This window comes from Anser cygnoides, chromosome 2, assembly GCF_040182565.1.
Source record: "Anser cygnoides isolate HZ-2024a breed goose chromosome 2, Taihu_goose_T2T_genome, whole genome shotgun sequence".
NCBI lineage: Eukaryota > Metazoa > Chordata > Aves > Anseriformes > Anatidae > Anser > Anser cygnoides.
In genome coordinates, this window is record NC_089874.1 from 151091257 (window position 1) to 151112391 (window position 21135).

Below are 21135 nucleotides of genomic sequence, written 5' to 3' on the forward strand. Positions count from 1 at the left end.
ATAGAAACCTACCAGATTACTTATAAAATTGTCACCCCATTTCATAGTCTTTTTCCACAAGGAAGAGAAGCTACTACACAGCACTGCAACAGATATGTAACACTCATATATTCTCATGAAGAGGAGAATCTGCAAGAGGCAGAAGCAAAGTGAAGAACAATCCTATGTTGGCAGGGTGTGTACAAGATGACATTTAATGTCAGTGAATAATTAAGCAACAGTGCAGATTTATTGCTGGTAATAATGACCAGCAGCATGGCCCCACATTGTGCTTTTTATTTTTGGAAAAAGGAAATATTATCCATCATTCTTTTCTTGCATCACACAGTTCTTGTTATTAAATACACACTTTTCAGCTAAATCAGGCATAACTGTTGACATTGGCTTCAGAAATACCTCAAATTTATAGGGAAAAAAAAAGAATTAATTGCATTCATTATCATTATGATTGTCTTTGCAGTTTTCAGAGAAATAAAAAGTATTAAATGTGTAAAAGATGCTCTCATCTTTCTGTATGTTTGGATATTCAACTGAGAAAGATCTGTAAGTCCTCAAGTCAATCCTTTGATATTGCAGGTAGCAATATCATATAAACCATTTCCAAAAATTCCAGCTTCATCTTAAGTCACTCAAATTTTTAAGGATTTTTCAGAGTTCGACTCATCTTGGCATTAGGAAATTTTTCAAGGTTTCCAGGACAAAGATATTCATCATATCCAATTGATTCCCATTTACATGTCTTTAACTTAAACAGAGCTTTTTTTTTTCCCAAACTCTTTTATATACTTATGCCATGTCCTCTTCCAAGCTTTCTTTTTTTTTTTTTTTTTTTTTTTTTTTTTGCATAAGATGCCCCTTTTCTTAATTATCCTTAGCAGTCCTCCTCTACAGCACATCTTCTCAGAATCATGAATGAAGGACCACAAAGACTAGAGTACCTCTTCTGTGAGGAGAGGCTGAGAGAGCTGGGATTGCTCAGCCTGGAGAAAAGAAAGCTCAGAGGGGATCTTACCAATGTGTATAAATACCTGAAGGAGGGTGCAAAGAAGACAGAGACATACTCTTTTCAGTGGTGCTCAATGCCAGGACAAGAGACGATGGGCACAAAGGGGAACACAAGAGGTTCCGTTTGAACATCAGGAAGCCCTTCTGTACTGAGCAGGAGACTGAGCACTGGAAACAGTTTCCCAGGGAGGTTTTATAGTCTCTCTCCTTTGGAGATCTTCCAAGGCCACCACAACATGGACCTGGGCAACATGCTCTAGGTGTCCCTGCTTGAACAAGGGTTTGGACCAGGTGACCTCCAGAGGTCCCTTCCAACCTCCACCGTTCTATGAATCTGTGAGTCTATCAATTTACACAGCCAATGCACACCTTTGATAAACCCATGCTGCATTTTCTCACATCCACGGTTTATTAGAGATTTAGCTCATTAGTAGCTCCAATTATACCTTTCTTCAAAATCTTATCTTAAAACTTCTCTTATTTTCTTTCCCACTGGCTGCTATGCCTCTACCTCAGAGTCAGTACTATAGCTTCTACTGAAACGTGAATCCAAGTATTAATTTGATATTGATGTCACATTTTATTATCCTTAACCATTATAAATTTCTCACTGTATAGCATTTCTTTTCCTATATGACTCAAGAGCCTTCTGTTATTTGTTCTAACATCTTTTGCTAGGTCTATCTCGACCTGACATTTGGCAGTTTGCACTTCATTCCTCCACATGTTAACCTCTACGACTGCTGAGGGCCCTTTTTCCTCCCCTTGAAAATTCTCTCTTTTCTAATCTCCTTCTTGAAGCTGTTATTTATCTTACTGAACCTGGAGAGCTTCTCTCTAAGATTTTCCTCATGCTTAGAATACAAAATTCTCTCACTTCAACAAAGAAATTTGTGACCACTCACACCCTGGAATACCTGGGCCCAGCTGTCATCAGGACCACTTGTTCTCCAGTCTACACCAGGCAAATTAAGGCATTGTATAATGCTTAACACATATCAGCATAATCCCCAGTAATCTGCATCTCCTTAACACTGTTATGGTATCTATCCATACCTGTTGCTGTCTCTGATACCCTTCTCTTACCCTTGAGATCCAACACAGTCACACTATCCCAAGAACTTATGTTACCAAATGACTGTGTTCAGAACTAATCATGGTTTATTCTATCCTTATTTCTGATTTTGCTGAACATTTTGTTTTCTTCAATACTCAGCTATGCTAATGCTATCCTGCTTTAAATATCTTGCTAGTAAAAGCTGTATCAACTACTTGACTATTGTGTCTTCAGTATTAATATCATCCCTTTGCAGTCAATGTCTTTATTAACTACGTAACCTTGTTCATCTAACAACCTTCCTTTTGTATTCTGTATTCTTCCCAGAAAGAGAAATGAAATTACACAAGTGTTTCCTAATCTAAATAACATTTTACACTGGTACTTACCTCACTATTAGAGGGACAGCGTGTCTTTGATAGTCAGGTAGACTTCCTCTTTTGGAAAAAGTAATGAATGCATCTCAGAAGCAGAACAGCACAATAACTGAGCCATCTACAGGTCTTCATTACTTTGCAATGTGTTTTATTTTCTTCCCTGGGGCCTGGCAAAATTTTGCTAAAGAGTCACTATTGCTTAAAGCTCCCCACTTAGATAGTGAAGCAGGGAACCTAAGCTCCTCTCCAGCACAGCCCTGCAGTGTTATTTGCTCCTATTTCCATTACCAATTCTGTGTTTGTTTTTTACTGCTCCCCGTAAGACCCTTTTTAAACTTGCAACCACATATCATAGCTTCACTACAGGCACATACACACCTCTGCATCTGCTGACAAGGTCACTTTTTTTTTTTTTTTTGCAATGAAAATTTCTCATTTTCATAAAACTCCTACTTCCTTGTGTTATTATGAAGTTGTACGGCTGTTGCTTTCTTCTCTGTGACAACATGTCCCTTTTTTATCAAGGAAAAGGAAGGCTAGTTTAGATAAAATAATACAACTATGCCTGAAAATCTACTCTGTGATTATAAATAGCCAAATGGAAAGAGTTTTTGTAAACTGCTAGAAAAGGGTCTTGGGCACTGATCATTCAGTGTCCAGGAGATCAGCAGGAGATCTTGATAGCACCACCCATTTCACCTATTTGATTCCCATTGAAAGAAGTCTGAAATACTGATTTGGAGTAAGGCTAAGAGATCACTGTTAATCATAGCCGGCATTTAGGAATCCTAAAGGCAAAAAGATGTCTCCAAATGCAGGGTTTGTTCTTCATTTGTCTTTGCTCCAGATTAATCACCCTTGTTCCAGTACATTCCTTCTCTGATGCTTCTTTTTCCAATGTTGTCTGTATTTCTATGTTGTCGGTATTTTCTATATTGTTTCCTCTGCTATCTCACTTCCTTTCCCTCTTCCGTTTTGTCCTATTATCTGGTCACTCATCTTTTTCATGAACATCTTGTGCCCCCTGACACTTCTCCCATACATACTTGCATAAAAGAAACATGAAAAGACCTTCCAAGATCTTGATTTTCTAGCACTGTTCACAGACACTTCATAAACCCAGTCTAGCCTACTTTATGGTATGGATTAGCCTTACCACCTTGGTCATTCGTTTTGATTCATAAGATATCTGTGCTGAGTGAAATGATGAGAAATAGGGAACTCATATTCACTCCATCTTATACTTTGTTTTAGCATCGTTCCCTGAGAAACAATCTAATTTATAGATGCATATTTCCTCAACAGCTACTGTCATTTTTGTCACTTTGCATATCATACACCAAAGCCGCACTTCTGGTAATAACAGTCATACTAGACTGCAGGGATTTTAACTTTGAAGGATATTTAAATCATTGCACCACATCACCCTTCCCTCCTGCAGTGCACAGCTATGAATACAGAGCTGCACACACCAGATGAATAATCCTGGGGAATTTTAAAAGGATGTGACTCCATAGTTTAAGAAGCTGAGGTTTTAAACAATCTCAAAGGTGTCTCTAAGATTTAAATATCCACAGAATTCTACTAAACTGCTCCAAAACTAGAAGTTCATTTTTAACTTTGGCGAATATGGTATCTTCATTTGAGTCCATGAGTTATTTAGGACAGTACGAACAGTCTTCATTGTAGCCTTTTATGTTTTACTATATTCTTGAAACTTAATAACATTTAACTTTTCTACATCTATATTCTGCTTTCATGTGTAGATGAACAGAAGACTATCAGGAAGCACAGTCTGTATTTTGGATGATTTTATGTCCTGCTTTGTCATCATTTTTCCATGCTATGACATTACCCAAAGCAATAATAAGGCAGTATTTTAATTCTGCAACAAAACCAATATAAAATATGGCTATTTCTCCATGCAAAACAAAACAAAACAACAACAACAACAAAAAAAAAACAAACAACCTTGGCACTACAAAATACAAACACAAAACTGATATAAGTACGATTTCCATAATATACCAACTACTCTTCTCACAAGCAAGAAAACCTCCTCCAGCACACAACCTGCTGCCATATTTTGATGAAAACTTCAACATAGCAACATGATTTAAAAGTTAATTCAAATAGTGTTATCAGAGCGCTTTGGCTAAAAACAGTGGTTTCATTTTTCAATTCTCCTATATCTGCCACTGACAAAGTATTAAATAAATACATAAATAATGAAAGGTTTTAAGAATTACATCACACTTTTAATGGCACAGCAATATTCTTACCAATATTCCCTGGATAAGTTAACATGAAATAAGAACCTCTCCTCCTTCTTCCATTTCTCTTCACTTGACACCTCTTCAGGATGCTGATTTCATAATCTGGCTGTGGTTTCTTAATCATGTCTTTTGTTTACTTAAAACAGCAAAGTAAAGATGCACAGGGAATGGGAGACACCAGCATAAAGATCTAGATTAGCACTGTTGTCTCTTTCAATCTGATTGTCTATGAATATCAAGGAAAAAGTGAAAAGGAAAAAATAACTCCCAAAAAGCACTCTGACATTCTGATGAGCATAACTGCCAACATTTCCAAACAAATAAAGTCAGTTTTTCTGTTCTGCTCTGGAAAAGCTCATAAAACTGTTATTTGTTTGTGCAGTGAATAGCTCTAGTGACCTGAAGCATTAAGCTGTTCCATTTTCATAGAATCATAGAGTCCTAGAATCATTAAGGTTGGAAAAGACGTCCAAGATCATCTGGCCCAACCATCCCCCTACCACCAATGTCACCCACTAAAACACGTCCCTAAGCAGCACATCCAACCTTTTCTGGAACACCCCCAGGGACGGTGATTCCACCACCTCCCTGGGCAACCCGTCCCAGTGCCTGACTGCTCTTTCTGAGAAGAAATTTCTCCTAATTTCCAACCTGAAATTTTGCTGCATGGAGGCTTAGTGAAGATATCAGCTGTAGGAATGTCCCTCTCTTCCCAGTGCCAGAGAAAATGTAATAGGGAAAGCACTGAGCTCATACATTCACCCAAGGCACTGGTTAACTTACTTTGTGGCTGTTGTATATAGTGGCTGTTGTATACCAATGCTGTCGTATATCAAGTCCAGCAGAGATGTGGTAGGGAAAACCTATAAGGGAATGAAACTGCTGAGATGGCTCCAAAATTCTGTCTCCATTCAGTTGCCTTTTCTCATCCTCCAAACTGTCTACTTACAAGAACTTTTACAATCTTCTCCTTTCCACTTCAACATCTCCTTTTTATCTAGAACACCCTATAGAGCAATATTTGTTGATACTTTCTATGAGAGGTTTGTGGTGCCACTTTACTGCTGACCAAAGTGACAGGGCTGCAACTCAGACAAATTAGGAAATTCCACACACACAAAAATAAAGAGATTGATAGGATAAATTAGGTCAGAAAGGACATCTGGATATCATTTAGTCCAAACCCCTGCTAAAAGCAGGGCTAACTTTAAACTTGGATTCAGAGCTCTCGCCAGTCAAGTTCTGAATATCTCTAAAGGATGGAAAACCCACAGTCTCTCTAGGCAGCCTATCTCTCCCAAAGCCACCACATACTTGCAGTCATTCTCCTTCAGGATCTGTATATTTCCATCTGACACTTTCGAGAATCCCTCATGGCTTGTTGCCATGCTTGTGATCCTAGTTAAAATAGCTCTTCAGCCCTTGAAAGTGCACCACTGTCTGAGTTATTGGAAAAGAGAAACAAAAGCTGGACCAAGAATCTGTAGTTTCTGCCTTCAAGCAGGCAGTCACATGTTACAACCTTCCTGCTGCCTGGCTGGGACATAGGCTTTGTAAACCTTCTGTGGAAAACCCACAGTGCAGCAAAATGTTGTGGCAGTCCATAAGCTCAGCCTTCCTGAATCAGTGCTCTAGCTTTCTTCTATCAAATATTTTCTAGTAGAATCCTATCAAAAAAAGAATTCTGATAGAATTTCAAAAACTTTGCTGCATGCATTCAATTTGTACCAAGGCATGATGCTTTCTAGCTATACCAAAACCCCACTAGCTCTGTCCATGAAGAAATCACAGCGGGTGATAAAGAATTAGGCAGATTAGAGTTGCTGGATGAGCTGGTTAGAACAGGCTTCTAGTTTGTACCATGGTACACAGTGAGTTCTTTTCATACGGATTAAAAGCTGTTAGGATAATACAGGAAAATGTACAGCACTCAGGCAGCTAAAAGAAGAAGATAAGGAAAACTGAGCAAAAAAACTAATGCTCTGAAAGCAACAGTGATTTCCTGGTATCCTTGCTGGAACAGAACTGAAATGAAACAATTCTAGGCCAAGATTTTAGCAGGAGCTTAGCATCAGGCTCGTGACACTGACATCAAACCCCCCCATCTGAAATATGCCTACTTACTTGAATGCATGAAATAAAATAGCAGTATGGCCAGGATTTTTAAAAATAGAAACTTAGCTCAGACCTCTGCCTTCAGATTCATGCATGCAGGTATAACAGCCTCATTTCCTTAAGAACCAAGCACTCAAAACCATCAACTCCAAACACCGCTGCTGGGAGCCATTCAACATTTTTTTATACTTACTTATTTATTAGCCTAAATAAAAATGTCAGAGCATAATATTAATCCCCTGATTTTTTTAAAAAATCTTGGCTTGTGCCTGTTTCATTTCATTTCTATCCCAACAAAGAAATAAATCAATCCAACAATTCAAGTCTTTCTGATTATTTCAGAACTGGGAGACTATCCAGTTACAGGGGAAAACAGTTTGAAAGGCAACTCACACATGGGGTCAGATGTAGGAAACCCCTGTCAGCTTCAGAAGAGGTAAAGTCTGTGTGTGTTCAGGTAAGGGGAAATACAGCAGTGTTATTTTCAAAGTGCAGGCAGTGAGAAATGTGAGACTCCTTCCAAACTTCCACAAATCTTTGAAGAATGTTTTGTTTGTTTGCAGGAGTCAGCTGAAGTACAACTGGTGCCAAAGGGAACCAGTTTTAAAAGTGAGTAACAGCTCAATGCCTTGCTCATATGCAGCAGAGATCGAGCAGAGACGCAGACAGGAGACCAGATGCCAACTGGAAGCAGGAACCCATCCAAAACATTGCTGGAATTCATTCACTGATCGTGACGGTCCCGGCATCTCCACTGCAAATGAACTGAACTGCCAAGTGGTCGTTCTCTGAAATGGCTCAGACTGCAGAAGTCATTAGATGATGTTGGCTTTATAATATCTTCCTGGAAAAATCAGAAGCTCTGTACCAGACACAAGAAGATATTTATGCTATTATAGAAAAGAAGGTAAAATATAACATAAGGAAAGGAAAAAATAGAGAAGAGTTAATTGTTCCCCCTATTTTATCTTTGCCTTGTCATATTCTTTCTGGTATTTCTACACCTCTTTTTAGTATGAAAGGTCTTAAAATGCTTAATTTAACCTATTCATATCCATTGATGCACCAAGGAACTTACTGCTTGTGTTCCCACCCTAAACCTCAGCTCCACATTCTTTTCTACTGCAACCCCTATTCATGCAGAAGCAGCATTTGCTGCTGGAGCCCTCCAGTCTTTACCTGCTTCTTCACTGCCGAGCAGAGGAGACCATTATTTGAGCTCTCCTTTCCTTTCCTGTAGCAAGGCAAGAGGATCAAATCTAGCTCAAATGGCTCATGGGTTCAGGAAGTACACAGACAGACGGTGCAGTTACAAAGCCTCTTCCCCTTTGAAAGCCAAATTAACAACTTGGAAGTGAACGACTTAATAAAAATAAAAATGAAAAACCTAGGATCTGTAAAAATCTTCTGGGATAATCTGATAGTTTGTAAGTAGCTCCCAAATGGTAGGTGGAAGAAGAAGATGCAAGAATTTGACAGAAGGGTGACTGCATGCTGGACCTACAAAGATTTAGGTGATTCAGGAAGTTTTCTGAAGCATGGGGCTGGTGTGAGGGAGTTTTGGGATGCTGTACACAAAAGGCTGCTTTGGTCCAGTCATCTCAGTAACCCTGTGTGAAGAGAAATGGAGAGCCTACTGCTTTCAGGTGCCTAAAAAGTTCAGATGATAGGTAGTCCCACTTGCACACTGAACCCCATAAAATAAGCTACAAGCAGCGCTGTCCTAATGGATGGTGCATTCACCCCATAACACCAGATATGCCTGACTGGGAGACTCTTACAGAGAACCTTTCTCCCCATCCTTCCCACATCTGCAGTGTGCCCCTCCAGCAGGATTTGGCACATGAAAGTTCCAAACTAACCCAAAATCATCAATGAGGGGACAGAAGAAACAATTTTCTTCCTTTTATAGAGCTACCCAAGCAGCAAGCAAAGCCACCTGGCCCCTTTCCAGTTCCTGCTCTTGGACAGGTCTCCAGGCTCTCCTTTCCTACTCCTTTCATATGTACACAGTAGCCAAAATTTGTCACCTTGCAGGCATGTAATAGTTACCCATTCTCATGACACCTTCCTCTGAATGTTTTTTATTTGCCTTTCTGCAGTCCAAAAGATCTATAAAACATGGTCAATGCCAGGGGGTTCTTCAGACTTTTTCTCTGAAAAATGAAAAAAATAATAAAGCGATGAGTTATGGTTATTAAAATAAGATGTAGTGCTGCCTTGCAGACAATCTCTGGCTTTGTTTTCTCAGGCACTCAGCCAACAAGAGAGGCAAAGCAATGAGCAAAACTGCAGATTGCAAAGCCTAATTTAAAGAATAATTATTATCATTATATTGCAAGACCACGCTCCCTCAGTGGGACCTGCATGAGAGTTTCAGTCTCCAACAGACATTTGGCAGTCAGGCTCAGAAGATAGGGATCTGCAAGACTCTTGCAAAAGTTACCAATTGCAAAAGAGGCAGAGTAGTGGGGGAAGATCCTTGGGTTTCAAAAAGTGTGTGGAGAATGCTGAGGACCATATTATTTCCAGAGAGTAGTTGACCTGAAAATGAGAGGTGTCATTGGAGTGGGGCAGAAGTGGAGGGATGATTCAGAGGGCATTTACGGAGATCATGATAGCTCATTCCCTGCCCCAGGTGAGACCCTGGCAAAATTCCTGCTAACACCAATGAAAACCCGCAGCCTCTTCCTGTCAAATGCCCCTCTGCTGTCTATTTGCAAAGGGGAAGGCCTGCAAAACCAGCTACATATTACTTCTGTAAGAGATCCTGGGCCGAGAACAGGCAGATACTTACAAGCCACCACCATCCATCCTGGGTAAAGTCACACTGTCTGATGCCAGTGACCTGACTGAAGCCCAAAGCCAATCCTGAGCAGTTCCTGTGGTGCTTGGGGATATTTAGGCATGTCAGAGGTCATCTTGAAAAGGCTGAACACTTAGTAGTGCAGAGGGCTGCCTGAAGTTAGCTGATAGCAGATATCAGGAGAAGGGCAACACTTAAATCCCCCTCTCCCTCTCTTCTCCTCCCACCCTGGTGCAGGAGCAGTTAGGGACTTGAGTACTTTCTAAGACCTTAAGGACTGTGGGCCTGATTTCCAAAGCTGTGTTATAAGCAGCAGAAATCCATTGTGAGGTAAATTTAGATATCCTGTCTACTGTAGGCAATTTCTGTCTTTACAAACGCAGCCCTAGGTGACTGAGACGTTTAGGTGACTCTGACACTTGCAGCCAGCACGTCTGCAGAACACGCTAAGCCCCCCTGCCCACATCACAATGTTGATTTAAATTGGATTTCCTACCCTCAAAATAGCTGCCCTTGTGCATCAAGGACTCCCAACATCGCTTGAGAGTCTGACAAAAGTAATACCCAAAGATAACAAGAAGGTTACCATACAACGCAATGCAGTATAACTGTATTGAGAGACTAAGAAAGCCCAAATGTAAAAATTCTCTTCCTCATCAACAGCTGATAGGAAAAAAGATAATGTTAGCCACAGGCATCTGAAGATACCAGAAGCCACAATAAAAGCACAACAATGGTAATTATTGGGTGCTAATAATAATGACGACACTAATAATAAAACGGTATGTTTTAAACGACAAGAGCCACAGCAAGGGTCCATGAAAGTTTGCATTTAAAACTGACCAGATAAGGTTCACGTTTTAAACAAAAACACTTCAGCAAGCCTCGTCAGTGCTGCCAGGCTGAACCCAGCTCAGGCGTGCTGAAGGGAAGTGCCCCATGACTGGGCCACTTGGGAAAGGCCCGAGCTTTGTGGAAGTGTCCATGAGCTTTGACATATCCTTGACATGTCTACACATCCTGCAGCACCTGGGTAGGGACAAGCATATGGCTCTGAAATCTCCCCCTGACCTCATTATCCGAGGGTCACTGGCTCGGGCAGCTCCAGCAGCTCCCGACTACCTAGGGAGGCTTTAACCCATGACTGCTCACGTGGGCCGAGACGCTGAAGACAAAGGATTCCTCTCAGACGTTTAATTGAAAGCAGTCGAAGGCAGAGGCTTCGAGATTTTTGCAAGTTATGAATGAAGCTCTGTGAATGAGTGAAGCCAAAGATTTGCAGTAGTGCTGTTCCACCACCAGCAGTGGCAAAGCACGCCTTGCCCACGCCGCTGGCCTAGCAGGACCCCTGCCTGGCAGGAAAAAGCGCGAGGGTGTCAGAGCATTTCGCTCCTTATGGCCATTTAATCTTTGGCCTTAAATCTCCCAAAGCCATTCATTATCAGTGACAGAGAGAGGACGGAGTAGCATGCTGATGAGAAACCACAAAACCCATGGGAAAAGAGCGTGTTTAGCGAGGCCAGCTCCCATTCACATCCAAGGGGTGAGGGCTCACCTCGGGGAGCTGACAGCTGACAAGCAGCAGGCAGGGAGGGAGGAGTGCAGCCCCTGTGCCCATCGCTCCTGCTGAGAGCTGCTGGCAGGGCACGTGGAGGCAAACCACAGCTGCCACCAGCAACCGGCTTTAAAGGAGAAATCTGTAGGGTGGCTGGGTGAAACAGAAGCCAAAGCCAGGAGCTGCGCTAGGTCACGTATTCTTGTTTCCATTGGGTGGTAAAGGCGAGTTGTCGCCTTCCTGTAAGGAGCAGAGCAGCCTGCTGGCTGGCTCTTGCCTCCAGCATCTCATGCCCAGTCCTCCTTCTGTCACACAAACCTAGTTGGTTTTGCAGTATTGAAGTTACTCCACACAGTGCTGTGTCTGGGCAGGCCCAGGAAAAGAGGCAGAAGTACAGATGAGCAGGCTCTCGCAGGCAATAGCTGGAAGGGGCCATGCTCTGCCTACTGCCCAGTTTTACTAGCTCTCCTGACATAAAACAACTGCTACCAAAGCCATAATATTTACAGAAATAGTCTCCTTTGAACAAATTCAAGCATAACACTGCCACCCTGCATTATGCTGCATAGATTTGCCCAAAAGATGTTTACCCGTTGTGACAGAGCAGCTGCAGAGGACCTGAGCACAATAACCTGAGAAAAGTTTTTAATAAAAAACAAACAGCAAAGAAAGAAAAGCCCTAAAGCTATCACTGTAGTTAACTATATTCTCCAAAATTCCCTTCCATGCTTCTAGATGAAGAAAGAAAATAATGCTGAAGGGAATGGTGAATGGTGAATAGTTTCCATAGCCTGGGCTGACAGTGGAGTCAACTAAGACATAGCATAGGTCTTCCAGAAAATCATCTGAGTTACTCTGAGATACCCTATGAGTAAATGCCTCTCTCTAAAGTTACAAAGAGTTTTGCTATTAACCTCAGCTGGACCAAGGTCTTACCCAATATTTAGATTACGAAGCTCTCCTTTATTGCACTCTTCTGGATATAACATTACTTTATGCTGGCTTCTGGGCCCCACAAAATCCCATTATAATTAATCTTACTTCTACGATAACTCTGGCTCAAAGGATGCTGTCATAATGACCATGAATATAATTGCCTCACCATGCTGCAAGCTGTAGTAAATCATCAGCCACCATACAAAAGATCAAAGTAGGCTAATTAAACTGTATCCTTAGCTGTCTTCTGCAGACATTTCAAACTGCTTTGGCTCCCAGCTGGAAATCAGTGTTTCACAAGAGCTAAAGCAACTCTGAACAAAGACCAAGGAAAATATATACTTGTACTTAAACAGCTGCTTAGTCTGTCAAACTGTAATAAAATGCTGAAAAGGGAACTGGTAGATAATGAATAATACATAGATAATGAATAATACATTCAAAAACATCCATAAGATTCATCAGGCTATTCAGAAACAGGCAGGATTGTATATAAAATATTGAATGGTCTCTTGATTTTATTCACGTAGAAACAGCACACCTTAATTTTCTTAATTGGAAAAGTGCAAGAGATTGAAGTGCTTGGCAAACCTCTCTGGGTTATCCACAAATATCACTAGATTTCCAATGAAGAAATGATACTGGTTGCTAAGAGCATTTATAAACTTCAGAGCAGCTGTAATGATATTAAGGAGCCGATCCTCCATACACTCCACCTAGAATAAGTTGGATTAATGTTAAGGAAACTGTCTTTTCCTCCCAAAGACTTTCTAAATTAACAAAAGTTTTCAGCATGAGGCCTGAATTAAGAAAAGGTAAATTAATATTTTCATCTAATTCACAAAGAGACTTGGATTTAAAATGCAAGTACTCTCAGCCACATCTCAAAATTTATTCTATGTCAATGCAAAATGTCTGATGTTTCAGAGGAATTAAGATCAAGAACTAAAGTGTTCTTTAGGCTTTTCCATGTTGAGCTGAAATCTGGCCATAATTTCTTTTAATAACCCATTTTCCTGCATGCACAGCAGCCTCCATCACTCACAACGATCCCCTTCCTCCCCTTCGCTCTTCTGATGCAGGGAGGCAAATCCTTAGGGGACTGCAATGTTGCAGTAAAGTGGTGAGAAAGAAGAGAATCCAGCAGGGGAGCCCAGCTCACAAAGAAAAGGAAAATGACACATTTTGGCTACAAATCTAACAAGGCATAGAAGCAGTGTTTCCAAATCGATATATTTCTGGCTTTGGCAATAATACAAAATACACTATTTTAGGTGTTTTGTTTTTTTTTCATGAAGTGGAATTTGCAAGAAAAAAATATTTTAGAGAACACAAGTTTAAAAAGTTATGTCAAAAAGTGTTCCCATCCTGAAGATGTTGGCCATAAAATGTGTTCTGAGTTGCACCTAAAAATGTTTAGCTGTCAAATATTCAGTATAAACCTCATCTTCTCTTCACTGTATAATGCATTTAATCTAAAAATTCTAGAGGAAGGATTCTTCTCTTTAATTTTGTAAGACATCAGCAAAACCGATTTTTGGCAAGTGGATATATGCATATATATGTTTTTACTTATGTCAGCAAAAGATTGCTTTTTGTGTTGAAAGTCAGCAAGATTCAAAATCTACCAGTGACTTCTGCTAAAGTACACCTCTGTTTCCATGTCATAGGCAGAATCAGAAAACCTGGGGAAGAGTTACTATCACCAGCTGATCTCAATGCTCTTAAAAATCCCTCCAGAGATTCACCCTTGGCTCTGACAGTCATGCACCAGTACAGGCTCCTGTGTGACAAATACAACATCCACATGCAAAGTCGGGTGAAAAGGAGGAACCAAGTACAAGATGGGTTTTATAGGTGATCTCTGGTACTCAACACAGGAGAAGAAAAAGCAGAAGAAAAATGGTTAGCATTGTAACCACAACTATTTCTCACAGCAGTAGGAAAAATAATGTCTGAAGGCAAATAATAATTTGGGCTGTGGTTTTTTCTTCTGTTTGGTTGAGTGATTAAGCCCACACAAATATCTCAGTGTTGATCAGCCCAAATTCTTTCTTATTATTATTAGGAGTAAAGAAATTAGAAGTGAGCTTTGGATCAAAATGGAAAATACCATTCAGTCCAAAATAAAACATTGTTCAACTATAAGGTTATTTCATTGGTTTTATTAACACATTTTTATATAAGTTTATTTTGAAATGGAAATGCTGCCTGAAAATGGCAAGTCTGCAAACCAAATTTTCCAAACATGGAAAGGAACCTTGATGCCATTTTCAATATCCATTTCCTCTTTCCTCTCTCCACTTTTGCCATATTCAACCCACACGGGTGGCTTCAGTCACTGGCACAGGGATTTCTCTGGCCAAACCATAAGCACCTCTGAGATGGACATCCGCATCTCAGCAAGTCTCAGACTAGTATAAAAATATGAAGTACCTTCAATGAATCACACCCTAGAAGTACCTATTTCTCCCACCAGCTATAAAGGGCATCTAAGCAGCTAGCTGAGGTGACTTCCTGCACCTTGCCAATGTTTCAGGATAGGTGAGTTAAATACCATCCCTTTAGCCCACTGTTTCAAGGATAATTTGCTGTTCAGCAACAGCAGGAGTTACCCAGCTGTACTGAAGCACCTTTGAGCAGTGGCTGGCATGTGTATTCTTTGTGGTCTGGGTTATTTCAGATTTATTTCCACTCCAGCCAAGTAGACCTCTTTAGTTCAGCTCTAGTTATTCTGGTTTTGGCCACGAAACAAGAGTCTTGCTCAAGTGGCTCTGCTCTTTACACAGCATTGATAATAAGAGCTGTGCTTGTTAACTATTTGGAAGGAATATTCAAGGCTGAGATACTCAAGGCTGAATATGGTATTCAAGGACTAGGTAAGAAGCACTTTCCCAGTTATTAGGTCAACAATCAAAAAAAAAAAAAATCAGCTGTAACTGATTGAAATAACATCTAAATATTTGTCCAAGCAGGGTATCTTCACAGAATATCCTGGGAATAAATGATTGAAGAATACCCAGTATCTGCTATACTACTTTAGAATGTTCTGTCCATCCTTTCTTGCCTGTCCATCCTCATGTTCCAGCCTCCAAATTTCCAGGGTGACACATAAGGTGGAAACCATAACTCGGTTGGACCTAGGAGATAGGAAGCAGTGTCCAGAGCCAGGTGGAAATGGAAGAGCCACGTCTGAGGCCAGAGACAGTGTAAGAGTATGTTAATTGTTCTTCTGGGTCCAACTCTCCCAGCCCTCTGCTTTGCTTGTTAGTAGCGGTAGTAGAGGATGCTGCTAGGGAAAGTCCTGGCCACTTTCTGCAGGCCACTGCCCTTGTACCCTACCAATGTCCACGGTCACTGGATTAGGGTCAGTTGCACATAGAACCTTGCTTATGCCCTCTAAGATCTGTTTTTACAGAATCATAGAATGATCTAGGGTGGAAAAGACCTTCATGATCAAGTACAACCATCAACCTGACCTACCAAGTCTCATCACTAAACCACATCCCATGGCACCCAGTCAACCTCTCTTAAATACCTCCAGGGATGGGGACTCCAGCACTTCCCTCAGCACCTCATTACAATACCTGACCACTCTCTCCATGAAGAAATTCTTCCTAATGTCCAATCTAATCCTTCCCTGGTGCAACTTGAGACCATTTCCTTGTGTACTGTCACTTGTCACCTGAGAAAAGAGACCAACACTCTCCTCACCGCAACCTCCTTTCAAGTAGTTGTAGAGAGCAATGAGGTCTCCCTTCAACCTCCTCGTCTCATGTCTAAACAAACCCACTTCCCTCAGCCGTTCCTCGTAAGTCTTGTTTTCTGGTCCTTTTACCAGCTTCATTGCTCTTCTCTGCACACGCTCAAGAGAGCTCATCTACGTCTTTTTTGTGCTTGCAGACACTACGTGCTCTCCTGCAGCAGCTTGTTTCAGAAGGTCATCACCCACCACTTAAAAGCTCTTTCCTTATATTTGTTCCAAGTGGTAGATCAGAAGAATCACACACCGGAAACATTTCTTTCTCTTCACTGACTTGAAAGGGCACTTAGGTGCATCACTGAGATGATTAGAGACAGTGAGTCATAACATTTTTAATTGTTTCCCTTTGATTATTAGTTATATTTAAAAAGTCAAACTGCCATTCATATGCACGTATATATAGACCTACCTAGGAAGACACAGTTATGTACAGATGAGCTGCTACTACACTGAGTTGGCTCTGGCATGCTGGCACTGCTTTTCCAGCCTGGCTGCAAGCTCCTGACTGTCCTCTGCTGTGGTCCTTCCCTAGCACTTCTCCAGCCACAGGACAAGTCAGTCCACCTGACTGATCATTCAAACAGCTGTCTGGGCCCCAAGGTGATCTTTCTGTGCTGAGAGCAGTGGGAGCTCACCTCCAGAGCAAGGAGTTAAGAGCAAAGATGCATCTCTCAGCAGCATCTCGCCACTGGAGTGACTGCAAGGCAACAAAATACCCACTCCCAGGATGCTCCTAGAAGGCAGTCAGCCACTCCTCCAGTAGAAAATGATGCTCCCAAAGTATCTAAAGAAACACACCTGGATTTCTAGAGAATCTGTAAGGCTCACAAGCACATAAACTGCAACAGCATCAATAGCTGGTATATTAGAGGAGATAGGCTGCAGAAGAGTACCCCAGAGAGCAGAAAGATTGACATAAATGAGACACCAGAATGAAGCAATTAGACCCCCATTTTTACATGCAGCTTTACTTCAAGTAATTTGTTAGCTTCCTTTCATACAAATAGATTGCAGTGAGAGCTCCTTGGAAGAGGACCAAAAGTCTCCTTTGGAGTGCCAGGAAATGAACCAACCAGTTCCAATGCGCATTTTTATAAATATTTCTGCTCATAATGAGACTTACCTCTGAAATATCCAGCTGTCAGTTACAGTGAGTTTAATGAGCTCCATTCACTGCCCAAAGCCTTGTGCTAGGCTTTGATATGGTCTGCTGATACATTACTCTCCTATGATACATAAGGGAATTAAAAAAGCAGTGTTACATGGCAATGAAGGGCCACCCTTGCTTTGACTGGCTATCCTACAAGCCCTGCGTCCAAGTGCCCTGTACCTGGTATATGCCTTTGGAGGGCTGTTGTCCCCAGTTCAAAGTAGTTTCCCTGAAGCAGTGGATACAAGGTACAGCCACCTCCACACCAAAAAGTTACAGGTTCCATCGGGCCTTTGTAGAGTCATTGATTTTCCCTTTAGCTGTTGGAAGGCTATATCAGCAGTCATGCCTGCAAAAATCCTTCACAAGGAAGCAAATTTAAGCCCTGCCTTCTCCTCCCCTTCTCCTAATCCATGAGGGATGATGCTATAAGTGGATGAAGGGCCTATGGCATGTGTAGTAAATGCACTTTTCAGAGCAGATGCAGATGCGGACTTACCTCCAGCTATGCCAGAGAGGAGCGTCTCTGGAGATACCATTACCAGCTCCAAGGTCCAGGACACTCTCCCTCTGAAGTGATGCATCCATCAGGAAAAAACACGTTGCCTTTGTCTTTGACATATGAAGCATTTAGGACCCACAGCTTAACTCCTAGCTGGTGCTGCTCTAGTTCACTGTGTCATAAGTATTTATGGACTTTAGGCATTGTAGTACACAAGTTTCCCAGGGAACATGATACATGTGGCAACTTTCTCCCAATTTTATTACCCCTCTGACACAGTAAACCTTCCCTCCCCTTTTTCTTTCTGACATGTTTCCTCAGAAGAAGGCTTGTGGGGATTGTTCAAGACTTTCATGCCAATTCCTGGGCCAGACCTTGCCAATTTTCTATCCCTTTGCTTTTAAACATGACTCAGAATAGTGCATTTGTCCTACACATTTTTCCTCTTTGTGTCTCTGTTACAGCTTACACAAGACATATGTTACTCATCGTTCTTCCTGCAGCATCAGGAGCATTCACAAAAATCAGGTGCAGCCATAAGAATATCTGTGTCCAGAAGATCGTTTGCATATGACACTTTAATCCAACCTAATCATTCCCATCTCCTGGTCCACAAACCTCAATTAACTTTCCAGAGCCTCTTATACAGGCTGTTAGCACTAACCACAGAAAGCACATGGGTGATCCAATATATAACAGAGTACTTGCTCTACCAGCAATCTTAGAAAGAATTTAACTGCATTTCAGTTCTTCTTTTTTTTTTTTGCATTTCAAATCCATAAATCTGACATGCTCTGAGACATTTCTTGACACTTTCACTCATTTGGAATAGTACTTTTCTCTCAGCTAAATTAATAGCTCTGCCTGAGTAAGCTTAGTATGAATGGAGAAGAGAGGCAGAAAAGAGGAAGAGCTTCTGGCTTTTAAACTTAGGCTCCAAGTAAGAGAAAAACTATAAATACAGAAGATTTGAACTGTCATGCTCTTCTCCCCTCCCCACCTCAAATAAATAAAATTCCAGCAGAAAAAAAAATAAAATAAAAAGCAGATTCATACAGTCTGAATAGGAGATTCCCTTTAACCTCTTAATGGGCTGCATCCTGAGGTCTGTCAGTAGCATCACACACACATCCCCATTATCCACCATGAAAGATCAAGCGGAGAATGAGGGAGAGAATTGATTTCCTGTCCACAGAGTGGCAGCTCCAGCAAAAGTCAATGTTATCTGGAGAACTAAAGTGGAGCAGGGCACTTTAGGATAAAGGCTTAATATTTTATCTGCTCACATAAATACTTTCAGATAAAAGAAATTGGATTTAAATAGCATTCCAGCTGTGACACAGACTGACAAAAGTCAGGGAGTGCCAAAGATAAGGTCACATCCTTTACCCTGGGGGAAAAAAAAAAAAAAAGAAAAAAAAAAGGAAAAGCCCTGTTCAAGTAAAGATTGATCCATCAGCTTCACCTGTGAGCTGTTTATCACACTATAAGCCTTGTGTCCAGATCCACATGAGCATGTGATGGCAGGAGACAGATTCACTCTTGGAGAAACCAGTTATGAAAGAGTCATGTTTCGACACAAAAGCTTTTTCCTGAAGATAAGCTCTTCCTTCAGAAGCATTGACTTAGTTACCAACTCAGCATGAGACCTGAACAAACCCTTCACAGGGGTCTGCTGGGTGCAGGCCTTGTAAAACATGCTCACTATATATGGGCTTTGACTAAAGGATGGGCTTTTCTTCCTCAGGTTTGCTTTTAGCAGCATGATTGCATTTCTCTGCCCTCTGCCCATTTAACTCAGTCATCTCTGTGTGGGTCCAGCTTCTGTTGGCAAAATTCCCAACTGGCTTTACTTGATTATTTTTTTTCTCTTAAAAAGAAGGAACAATCCTCAGTTCTTACCCCTGCATCATCTGGTAAATGTCAAATTGTCATTTGCTGAGAATTTGCACAAGGGAAGGTTTTATTAAGTTGCAATGAGAAAAAGGAGGAACATATCAATTTGTTCCTGAAACTTACCATGAATATTGGCTGAAGGTTGTGAAATTCTGCCAGCCTTGACCTCATAGAACAAGAAGGAAATCTCAAAAGATGTAGTGGGTATAAGTAACTAAAAACATGAGGGTAGAGAGGAGTTTACTTATTTCAGAGTGCTTTTATGAACAAATACAAAGAATGCAGGAAGCCAGAGGTAGGACGTGTTCCCTTATATACTGCCGTACATGCCTATTAAAATAATTCAGTACCAACAGGGATCTGACTTAGATATGATCATAAGTCATTTTCAGTAGTTCCCACAGGTTGTTTCTGTCAGTTCCCTGGGTGAAGACTGAGTCAGAAGAACATCTGAGCACATGCATAACTCTTAGCAGGTGTCTGCTCCTGTTGAAATGTATATGACTAAATTGCTTTAATGAATGGGAACTTTAGTAGCTGTGTGAAGTAAATGGGGAACACTCCTAACCAGTGAGCAGTATGGCAAATAAAGCCTGAAACTACCCAGACAATTTGTCTAAGACTTCTCTTATTCTTGAAAGGTAACATTAAAGGCATAAACTTTATCTCTGCAAGATAAATGTTGCATTTCTAAGACTACATCCTGATCCTGTCAAAGTCAACATGAAAAACGGGTGCAGACAAAAATTAAAATGGAATGAAGGACTTGATACAAATCACAACTGTATAGTATCTCAACCCTGAGCTTAGTGACTCAAAGTTACCACTGTTTCACATTAACAAAGGTTCCACTCAAATATTTTTAAAATAAAAGCACTCATGATTTCTCCTTTTATCAATGGGAAAGAATTAGGCCAAATCACAAAGATAACATTCCCTTCAAATGTTATTTTTTCCTGGAAAAAAAAAAAAAAAGGAAAACAAACCCTTCCATAACAGACATATTATGGTCAGCACAGTTTCTTACATTGCCGTGCATCTTAAGCCCATGACCTTCTAAAGGTCAGAAGATATGGCTGAAATATGTTTTAAATACTAGTATAAATAATGTCAACACACATGACTGCTAAGGTGTGAGTTGACTACAGTGTGTTGAAAAATGGCTTTCAGCCACTTAGTTATTGACCAAAACAAGTACATTGGAGTTCGGAAAGGAATTTGACAAATTTATGAACAGGTACATAAAGTGATACTGAGAGGTCTAGAAGGGATAATAAAAGGACTAAACTTACATGCTCTCCCAAAAGAATATCTTCCCTGCCCCTGCTGGAGACTAATATTAGATTAGAATGACCATTTGTCTGAGCAGTATGCTGTTCCTTATGTTAACATTTATAACTATCACAGTTAATTAAGCCTAGTAAAACAATTCCTAGAGGCCAAAACCTCTGTCTTCAAAAAGCTTGCATTTTCCCTGGTAGGGAAAGACAGCAGTAAGCATGCATACACACTGGGATGTCTCATAGCCCAATACAGGTTTCACAGAATCACAGAATCATAGAATATCCTGAGTTAGAAGGGACACACAAGGATCATCCAGTCAGACTCCTGGCTCCACACAGGACCACCCAAAAATCAGACCCTGTGTCTGAAAGCATTGTCCAAACACTTCTTGAACTCCGGCAGGCTCAGTGCTG

The 21135-nt window shown here is 40.9% G+C and overlaps 1 long non-coding RNA gene across 1 annotated transcript; it reads right to left on the bottom strand.

Annotated features, from left to right (window-relative positions):
• Window positions 1–872: 872 nt before the first annotated feature.
• On the bottom strand, window positions 873–18674 carry LOC125180117 (uncharacterized). Its single transcript, XR_007158393.2, has 3 exons — window positions 17221–18674; window positions 17014–17116; window positions 873–8986 (listed from the first exon to the last, which is right to left on the bottom strand). It is a non-coding gene; the product is annotated as an uncharacterized lncRNA (long non-coding RNA).
• Between the last annotated feature and the right edge of the window lie 2461 nt (window positions 18675–21135).